This window comes from Cydia fagiglandana, chromosome 7 (assembly GCF_963556715.1).
Source record: "Cydia fagiglandana chromosome 7, ilCydFagi1.1, whole genome shotgun sequence".
Classification (NCBI taxonomy): Eukaryota; Metazoa; Arthropoda; class Insecta; order Lepidoptera; family Tortricidae; genus Cydia; species Cydia fagiglandana.
Window position 1 is genome coordinate 4,778,136 of NC_085938.1, and position 8,417 is coordinate 4,786,552.

Here is an 8,417-nt window from a genome sequence, read left to right on the forward strand (position 1 = left end):
CTAACGGCATAGAAACGAGATTTACTTAATTGCAATTCAAGAAACACTCTTTACGTATTTATACTCGTACATACACAGCTCCGGTTGGAAAAATAGGGGAAAGTTCGATAGGGGGAGGGCAACTGGCAATTTAACTGTCTATCTACCTATGTAAAAAAGTAAGTACACAAGTAGCTTTGACCGGCCTTTCTTAATTGCAAACAAAAGTTTACCAAAAAAATCGTACATGGTTGGAAAAATAAGGGGAAAATTCGATATATTTTAATATTCATGGGGGACAACTGAGGTAGGTACAGAAAAAGGAAGGAGGAAAAGGTATCATCGCGAGAACGCCATTGATAATTATTAATTAGCTTTGACCAATCCTTCCCAATTGCAAACAAAAAGTTAACAAAAAATAATGTTAAACATACTCATACCTACTACTTATTATTACTGTTTAAATCTATATAAAATCGCGTATCCGAATAACTCACAAGTATCTTACTTACGTGACGTGCTTATTCTTTGGTTTGTTGCATCACATACAGTACAAACCTGAGCCAGAAGTTCTTAAGGTTTTTGTGACTTATTTAGAATGTGTAATCCTCTGCGAGTGGAAAGTCGTAGGTTCGAATCCTGGTTTTTATACTAGTTTCTCGACATGTATTGTACGAAATATTATTTCAAAACTTACCGGGTTATTTTGTAAAACACGACCATGTTTTACACACTTTAATCACAGTAAACTGTTCTTTCATTCTATTTCCAAATATACTTTGTATTTGACTGTTAAGTATTCCACAAAAGTAAATAAATACATTTTTGAAAAGGCCTAATGAAAATACGTCTTTATTCTTTCATGTCATGTCATGTCATGCAAATATTTTTATATGTATTCATATTTAAGATTAACAGAGTCCATATAAACTGACTTTACAGGCATTTTCAAGTGAAAAAGTGGAAAGAAGTGCCTTTATACCTAAACGTAATATTTTAATTTCATGGGAAGAAATTATAGAAATTAAACATTTAAGTATACTGGTGCTTCCACATTCTGTCACTATAAAGTCTGGGCAGGGATCGAGATCGACTTGTTCAATTTACTTAGAAACTGATCGTTATGCTCTGCACAAGCTAAACTGACGGTTATATCTAGTTTCATTGCGGGCAAAAAACCGTAAACGTCGCTAACTAGGGGATTAATTACCGGCAGTTTACGATTCGCACTAACGTGCACTCGGATACGTTTACAGCCTGTTTACTGCCCTAGGAGATTATTCCAAATTTACCGAACGAGTCAAACACTTAAGAATAGCGGCTTTAACCACAGAATACCTTGGTTTAACACGTTCACTGCGGTAGGGGGTAGAAAAACCTGGACCATGGATTCTGATCCACCAAAAATGTATGAAACAGCCATTTTTTGCGATTTCAGGGCTAACCCATTGTAAATGTTGCTCAGTATGACTGGTATGACCTATTATAATACATACATAATATATATTCTCCTCACAAAATACGCTTAATGGTTGAAATAATATTAATAACCTCTAGATGCTTAAAAGCGTTTTAACTCCGCCAATTCGTCCCGAGAAAATCGCTCGAGACTATTTAATTAAGGTTTATTGATAATTAAATACGAGTATTAAATCAAAAGGGTATTTAAACAACTTAATCATTCAATAACTTGTCGATGTTTCGAAATATATTTCTCCGATGTATAAATTTGCTGATTTATTTGCCCGAAAGCATTTGTTCTACAGCCGCCATCAGATATATCGGAGCGGCCGAGGTGCTCAAAACTGTCTGAACACACACTTAACGCTTTGACAATAGGGGCGTGTTCAGATATTTGTGAGCACCTAGGCCGCTCCGATATATCTGATGGCGACTGTACAAGTAAATTTTTCGAAGCTTCAAACAAACGAGATCAAGTAGAAGTCTGCACCAAGCACAACAAGGTTTTACAATTGAATAAGTTGACGAATAATATGGTTGCTGTCCGTGGTGGGGTAAAACCTGTGAAACGAATAAATGGGAAAATAATTATTTGAAAGTACATACTGCCGTATTCGAACTTCAAGATATTCACAAGAGACGGCATGTACTAGATCTCTTCTAGATACGTTATAGTTTAGATATCAACTAGTTCTCTTTTGCAGCGCAATTCGGGCAACCAATGTCACTTTTACGTTAGATAGATAGAGTAAGATATCTATTAGATGTGAATTGGATCTCTAAGTCATATCCTGTGGAAATCGTTCAAGAGTATCTCCAGAATCGCGCAAATGTCAAATTTGACAGGTTAGATCTTAAACATATCGTTATTGTATCAGATGTCTATTTCAAAATCCGAATCGGGCCCCTATAATCAAAGGAGCGCGATTCTGATTTTAATTTCTTATTATGAAACTGTTACGAGTATGGATTTGATCTGTCAGTTGTCAACAGTGACATTTCTGGCCCAGAAATGTATCACGAATTGTGCTCACGTCTCTTTAATACTGGTTTTGTCTGAAATTTGGACTCGTTTGAGAGCCGTATACTTATTTACAGAACATATGAAATGAAATGAAATGAAATTATTTATTTGTATAAAAATGGGTAATTGGGTATACATAAATGATCTTATTCTATAGACAGTGTCTCCATTTTCGGCCTATTACAGACATACAAACTGAATAACCTTACAACTATATTACAACTATATTTACAGGACTTATGTATATCTAGTTATATTTACATTATTGCGTCGTTCCGAGTGCAAAGTGTTCCGAGTTGGCGTAATACATTTTTTCTATACACCATCTAAATAGTTTTGATTTAAATTCCGGTAAGTCCAATTCCTTCAGCTCTTTAGGGAGATAGTTATAAATTTTTGTGCACATAAATACTATATTTTTATTAACAAGGGCAGAGGTTGTTCCCGGATAATGTAGGTCTAAACCATGTCTAGTATTATATCTTGAGGTTGAAGCAAAGCTACAGAATGAGCTTATGTTATTTTTAACAAATAGACTCGCTTCATAGGCAGTTGTAGGCCTTATAAAAAATAACGGCCGGTTTACTAGTAAGTATATTGCTGGCTGATAATGAAACAGATGAATGGTTTGGGCGTAAACTTGAGAACGTTTACTAACTTAAGGCTGGGAGCTAGGGCCTTGACCCTCGCGGGTAAGGCGCTGAAGCAAAGTGATGTGACGAACCCGTTAAGTTGGAAACAAATTATCGGACGCGGCCGACGGACGCGGCTCACAGCCGCGACTTATAGGTATCTAAATAATGAATATACACTGAACTGTGCAAACTATCGGAGGTAAGCCGTGGACGTAACCTTGTGCTGACCTTGAGCCTTCGGACATCCGACAGAAATCTGGCGCGCTGGATGTTCCTGTCAGCCGCAAGCCACGTCCCGAACACTGTGCACACTTTTATGTCTCGCCCGTCAGCCGCGTCCGTCAGCCGCGTCCGATAATTTGTTTCCAGCTTTATGTTGTGTTGTACCGTTAAATAGTCCATAATAATGTTCATACATACATACATACTGATGTAATTCCGCCGCTGTTCTCCAAACGACGAGACCAAAATATACCCGAGACATTAAAAAAATATTTGTTAACCTAACCCATCAGTAACACCAAAAACCAAACCTCATATCAACGGACAATACGGACCGTGGCCCTTGGCGGGAAGCCAAATAAACTTTTTGACACAAAATACATTGTATAGCGGCCAAACTGGGAGCAACTTAGATTACATGGCGGCGCGGGAACTTGGATTCTGGATTCACTTGATGGAGTAACTTGACTACACGTCGTGTGAATTTGGTATGGTCTTTCAGGGTCTGCTATCGAAATAATAAGTAACTACGCCAAAAAACTGGACGTCGTGACGACGTTGCTGTACAAAGGTCAAAGAGTACTAGTAATAGAACATTATGTATGTAAAGTGTCAAGCTTAATCGAATAATGGGAAATGGGTCTAATTTAGCTTGCAAGATTTGGCCCAAACATACATACATACTCGTACATACATAGTAAGTTAAATAAAAGCTTGTAATAAAATGAAAATGTACCTACCACATGAATTATATAAGTTCCAAGTGGTTGTAAAACGAACCCCAGAGCTTTGTACCCCAGACCCTTGTACTTTGACCTTTGTTGTTGTAGTAATTCTTCAGTTCACTTTGTACGGGGCCTTCTCATTCTGTATTTATCTCCGTACCTACCTTAGCTCTGCGTTCTTGATGGTTAGGTACGGGAACATACGTGAAGACCCCTTTAAGGATGACTCACGCTAGACAGGGCCGGGCCCGGGCCGAGGTGCCCGACATGTCATTTTCAGTCATTGTCAAAAGAAGCGCCGGAAGCTCCGGGCCGGCCCCGACCCAGTCTAGCGTGAGTCAGCCTTTAAAGTAACTGGAAAATCCAATCCCAGTACGTAGGTACACACTTTGCGTCTAAAACCTAGCGAAAATAGCCACTTAGTAAAACATTCCGGCGCGCATTACAGCAGCGAGCGCATTAGCTGCAAGTGGTTAACGGGTGAAACACGGTTACGATAAGGTACCTAAGTATTTTAACTCTTTATTGAATATCTTAACTTACACTATTTCAACTGACCGTCGTTATGCAGAAAACGACCAAACTCCATGTTTTAATCAATGCAGGAAGCGACCAAATCCACTGAGTTAGGGTGTAAGTGTAAGTCTTTTCTTCTAAGATAATTTGTAATGTCGTTGTCGCGTACCCGAACTTTGGCTCTTTCGCGTCGTTAACGCTCTCACCCACTCCGTGCAACCGTGCCAGTCAGTGGACGTCAATAATTGGGATGCATCAATTTTTTATCTGAGTGTCCCACTGCTGGGCAAAGGCCTCTACGACTCCCGATTTGGTGTTTCTTCCGGCCAGTTGTTTAGGAAGCTGTCCTGGTGAAAATTATATTAATCAAGTTAAAATACTGTAGGTACTACTTTGACTGCAACTTTTACAGACTAAGTAGGTATGGTATTAACTATTAAGTAAATAAGAATGCATTAGCTACCCCCATGAAAGCGTTTGGAAATTGAAAGTGTTTACTAAAAGCGTTATTAAATTATATGATATGAGGTGATAACTTTGGTAGAGGGCAAAACTATATCGCAAAGGCATTTTAGCAGTAAGTTAATTACATTTCATATCAGTATTTCATTTTAGCAATAAGTTAGTTACATTTTTTAATACCTATCAGTGTTTTTCGGATGAAACTGACCTGTTGAACTGGCTGCTGGGAAATTACTTCTACGGCATCAGCGTCGCTGGCATATCTGTCTTCTTATCATATATAATTTACTGATTATATGATATGATATTTATTTATTTAATAATATTACATTGCATTATAAATTATTATGTTAATATAAGTATAAGAATTAATATTATGATCGTCAAGAGTACATTATTAAATAAACAATACAATAACAATATTATAATAAGGTCGTTCGCCGCCACATTACTGTTGCAATTACAACGTTCATTCCACACTAATTTTATCAAGAAAATGTGACGTTTCTTCAAACAAAAACGTCACTTTTGACACTGACACATCTAATCCATATCGTTTCTAGATTAAGAGTTAGACCAAGAGTTAGTGTCAATTTTCTTGGTCGAACTCTATTAATTCATGTATCTTGAAGTTTGAAACGGGCAAGGAGTCATAAAGTTCAAAACAATATCAATATTCTGTAAAATAATAAGTTATTGACGCCGCAACGTCGTCAAAATATCTAACAAGACAGTAAATAGGCAATAAAATATTTCCTCCATCGCGATAATGTGATTTTTATACTTTTTACGGCCAATGCCGTCTGGCGAGGCTATATTAAACCGCCCGGAGCAATAAACGCCTTTTTTAAGGGAAACACAAATAAGCTCTCCGAGATGCCTTCATTTAATTTGTGAATTTATAACGTACTTCATAAACTTGTTGATTGTCTGGTATACCTAAGTAATTTGAACTAACTTTTCTAAAGAAAAAAATTGAATAGGGAGAGTCATTTTAGTAGTTTATGTAACTGTTACATAATGAAAGGAATTTGGATCCGAGGGGTGTTTTGATGCCTAATTATGTACTGGTACATACATCTGTGGCGGATCTCGTAGATATGAGGTAGCGTCTCCGAAATATATTTTTAATCGCTCATATCATTTTACACGACAGTTAAGCAAATCTCGTCATAAGAATGCAACAAACAATTTCATTTACCGCGGGCACTACGGCTATAAATGGAATTGCATAGATCGCATTCTGGATATTCGTGATTGGAACAATTTGCTACATCGCCAAACCAATGATTTCTTTCTTACTTAAATCTTACACTTCACTGAATTTTAGCGTACCTAATACATTTCCAATTTCGCCTCGCCTACGTATAACGTCCTATGTTGGTAGAAAATGTAGTGAACTTACGACATTTAGTGTTTAAAGACGAGATTTCTCGGCAGATGCAATCTGCACCAAACCACTTCTTCGCTCGCTGCTTCGTTTCCCAAAAAGCCTAGTTCAATTACAGCTAGTCCCACATCTAGATTTGATTCGTTCGACATCTCAATCCGTTCACCGCGACTATTGAAAAACGTTCTACAGTGGTTGCCCGGTGCGGCGGAGTTTAATTTTGCGATAATTTTATTCGTAATTACACTATCGATCCAATACACGATACACATTTAAGAATCACAAAGTGCTACAAAATTAATGTTATTAATGTAATTAATGTTATGTAATTAGTGTTATTTAATGGAACTATAGGTCTTTTTGTATATCTACAAGCTTAAACATATTTGTATGTGACTGTTTGTTTCCTAAATAAATAAATAAAAAAATTGTGGCCGCTGTTTTAAAAGGGGGCTTTCATATGTTACGGTTTGTTAACAAGGGAAACGCGAAAATCTTTAGTTATTTGCGTCTTTATCGTTCAAATATGCAAGAGCGATAGAGAGGTTAGATAACGAAATTTCTTTTTTCTTGTTTCGCGTTAGACCCTCAGATTGTGATGGATTGTGGTAGTGGCGCCCCCCACGCAGAGGTCGCAGAGTTTTACGTAATATTCCCTATTCGTGTCCACTGTAGCTGCGCCGCCCGGGATCGAGTTAATTTGGCAGCTATCGCCGCCTGCGCGATCGCACGTAAAATTGCCCCCTTCCCCAATCCATTAAGACCCATTATGCCGTGCAAAGATCAAATCTAAGATGGGCCAAAGGCCAAACCGGTGTGAGAGCTTTTTTCCTAGCATAATCGAGTGTCCACGCTGGGCAAAGGCCTCTCCCCTTAATTTCTGCGACTCCCGATTTGGTATTTTCTGCGGCCGGCCGGTATGAGGGCTTACCCCCCCTATTTCATAAACATCTACTAAAGTTGACAAGCAGATAATAATCGTTTGTCCCTTTCCGACGTATTGGTATGATGAAAAGGGACAATCGATTATTATCGGCTTATCAACTTTAGTAGACGTTTATGAAGAAAGGGGGTTAGTAAATAAAAAAAGTCAGAGAAAAATTAAGTAATAAATAAAATAGCTTTAAAACCTAATGAGACCCATGCACACGACGGTGAAAGAACATAAAGCCAGAGTAATACATATAAATAACAGGTCTTGGGTTCAAAATTACTTTCAGGCAATTTGTCAGGAAAAAAGTGTCCCGTTCGGAAACAAATGGGTCAACCTTTTTGGGAGGAGCGGTAATTCCATTGTTTTCGTATACATCTAAGTGGGGCTGTCGATTTTGGCTGCGGCGGTTGATAAATCGATGTATTGTCTCAAGTTCCTGTAGTTGAAGTTTCTGAAAGAAGCTGTAAATAACAGATGACCAAAATGAGAAGCGGACACTTAGGGCCCCCCCACATCTAGCGTCTTTCGAGCGTCGGCGTCTACAACTGTATGGCCGCGCTCGACGCAACGTCGACGCAACGTCGACGCAACTGCGCAGCGACGTCATTTTCCATAGCGCTGAGCCGCTGACCAGACGCCGACGCTCGAAAGACGCTATATGTGGGGTGGCCCTTAGGGCCACTTGCGCCATTCTCCTGGCTCGGGGCACAGAATAAATAATAGTACTAGGTACAGAAGACTCACTCTCTAACAAAACGCGTCTGTTACGATCGGGACAGATATGGCCGCTAGGTGGCGACAGCGCCACGCGCGGCTTATGGCAAACCCTGTACCTGTAGCAAAGCGACGAAATCGCGGAGTGAGACACGCCTGCTCGGGGTTAACCAGTTAAACTTGGAGTTATCATGGTTACCAGTACAATTTGACACCGGGTTAGCGGTTGAACCGCTTAACCCCGGTGCAATTGGCCCTTAAAATGTAATTTATTGTATCTCCTCCTACGTTAAAATATCCTAGCAAGGATCGTAGAGTTAGAGTGCATCGATATAGGAACTTCCTACTTGTCATT